Here is a 2,740-nt window from a genome sequence, read left to right as displayed (position 1 = left end):
AGAGCGACCGAGGGCGGGGGGGGTGAGGGAGTCAGGATAATGCTCTTGAGGCCACAGTCAGATCTCACTGAACAGCGCAGCAAGGCTTGCCAGGCTGAATGGCCTCCTCCTGCTCTAAATTTTGCCACGGTTTTGACAGAGCTCCCCGTTGTGAGGGTCAACAGCAACTTGTGGTGCCCAGATATCCCTCTGCAAAAGTGGATCTGTGGCCCGATAGGGGTATGCACTGTATACACTGGCTCAGCTTTTTCCAGGTCCCAGTCAAACCAGCCCAGAGTAAGGACGTTGTCTGTTCTCTCACAGCTGGCCTACCTCGAGACTTGTGGGAAACCCCTCTGATTCCAGAGACAGAGTAAAGCTCCCTCTACACTGTTTCCCATCAAACACTCCCAGAATAGAGACAGCACGGGGTTAGATACAGAGTAAAGCTCCCTCTACACTGTCCCTCATCAAACGCTCCCCAGGACAGGGACAGCACGGGGTTAGATACAGAGTAAAGCTCCCTCTACACTGTCCCCCATCAAACACTCCCCAGGACAGGGACAGCACGGGGTTCGATACAGAGTAAAGCTCACTCTACACTGTCCCCCATCAAACACGCCCAGGAGAGTGACAGCACAGGGTTAGATACAGAGTAAAGCTTACTCTACAATGCCCCCCATCAAATACGCCCAGGAGAGTGACAGCACAGGGTTAGATACAGAGTAAAGCTCCCTCCTAATCAATGGTAGTTTCCTATGCGGATCTCAAGTCAGCTTGGATTTTAATTGCCACCTTGCAAGCCCTCATCAGCTTCGACTTTGCTGCACTGGACACCATCAGATATAGGAGCAGATCGAGACCATTTGGCCCATCAAATCTGTTCTAGCTGATATGTTTCTCAACCCTATTCTCCTGGCTTCTCCCTGTAACCCTTTGCCCCCCCCACTCACCAATCAGGACCCCAACTCTCTCTGTCTCAGTGACTCGCCCTCCACAGCCCTCTGTGACAATGTGTCCCACAGATTCACTCCCCACTCTGGCTGGAGAAATTCCTCCCTATCTTGGTCCCTTCCCTCTGAGGCTGTGCCCTCAGGTCTATGTCCCTCCTAAACATCTTCCCCACGCCCATTCTATCCAGGCCTCTCAGTATTCTGGATGTTTCAATCAGATCCCTCTACCGCCCCATCCTTCTAAACCCCATCAAGTACAGACCCAGAGTCCTCGCCTGCTCGTCATACGACAAGCCCCTCATGCCTGGGACATCTCTGCTCTTGTAGGAGAAAGTGAGGATTGCAGATGCTGGAGATCAGAGTTGAGGGTGTGGTGCTGGAAAAGCACAGGTCAGGCAGCATCCGAGGATCAGGAGAATCAATGTTTCGGCAGAAGCCCTTCATCAGGTTGATCCCCAAAGCATCGATCCTACTGCTCGTCGGATGCTGCCTGACCTGTTCTTGTATTCTCGACTTCTCGAAATAGATGCTAATGATGCCATATTGGTTAGCACTGCTGCCTCACAGCACCTGGGTCCCAATTCACCTCCACCCTCGGGTAACTGTCTGTGTGTAGTTTGCACGGCCAATCCACCCTAACCTGCACATCCCTGGGCACTATGGGACAATTTAGCACGGCCAATCCACCCTAACCTGCACATCCCTGGGCACAACAGGACAATTCAACACGGGGCAAGGAGACAGAAGCATTTTGGGGAGGGATTTCCAGAGCCCTACACCTCGGCAGACGCCAGCATGCCCTCCAGTGCCAAAGCGATTAAAATTCACACCCACCAAATCATAATAGCCCGCTGTATTTAAAAACCCCTTTGCAGTTCTCTGTGTGACTCCCTTTCCAATTAACTTGAAATATACACTACTACATTGTCTTAAACAAGCAGCACTGTTTGAAAATGTCATCAAGAGGATTGTAATCTCGTTATGTGATATTATCAACTAACTGGGATGTTGCTCTGACCTGCCATTTTATCAAAGAGTTTAGTTCATTTTCTGCTCACTTTAATGATTCTGTTATAAATTGCAGTGATCTGCACAGATGTACTGACAGTGAATTTTACACTGTGCCACTCGGTGTGCAGAGAATGAGAAGTATGCTTTTAAATAGTCTTGTTTTCTGTGAGGTTAGTCTGGCCCTGTTCAGAGAATCAAAGAATGCCGACAGTGTGGAAAGGGGCCATTTGGCCCATCGAGGTCAACACAGTCTATATGGATTTCAGTATGACACGCTGCTCTGGAGGGTTAGATCACATGGAATCCAGAGGTAGCTAGCAAATTGGATACACAATTGGTTTGATGGTAGGAAGCAGAGGGTAATAGTGGAAGGGAGATTGGAGACCTGTGACTAGTGGAGTGCCTCAGGAGTTGGTGCTGGGCCCATTGCTGTTTGTTATCGATATCAATGATTTGGATGAGAATGTACAAGGAATGATTAGTAAGTTTGCAGATGACACTAAAACAGGCGGGATCGTGGAAAGTGAGGAAGGTTACCAGAAATTGCTGCAGGACCTTGATCATCCGGGGATGTGGGCCGGGAAACGGCAAATGGAGTTAACACAGACAAGTGTGAGCTGCTGTACTTTGGAAAGTCAAATCAAGGCAGGAGTTTCATGGTGAATGGTAGGGCCTTAAGGAGTGTAGTGGGACAGAGGGACCTTGGAGTTCAGGTGCACGGTTCTCTGAGAGTGGAGTCCCAGTTAGACAGGGCAGTGAGGAAGGCTTTTGGTACACTGGCCTTCATCAGTCAGGGC

This window comes from Chiloscyllium plagiosum, chromosome 45, assembly GCF_004010195.1.
Source record: "Chiloscyllium plagiosum isolate BGI_BamShark_2017 chromosome 45, ASM401019v2, whole genome shotgun sequence".
Taxonomy (NCBI): domain Eukaryota; kingdom Metazoa; phylum Chordata; class Chondrichthyes; order Orectolobiformes; family Hemiscylliidae; genus Chiloscyllium; species Chiloscyllium plagiosum.
The sequence above is the reverse complement of the archived record's forward strand: the minus strand, read 5'-3'. Positions refer to the sequence as shown.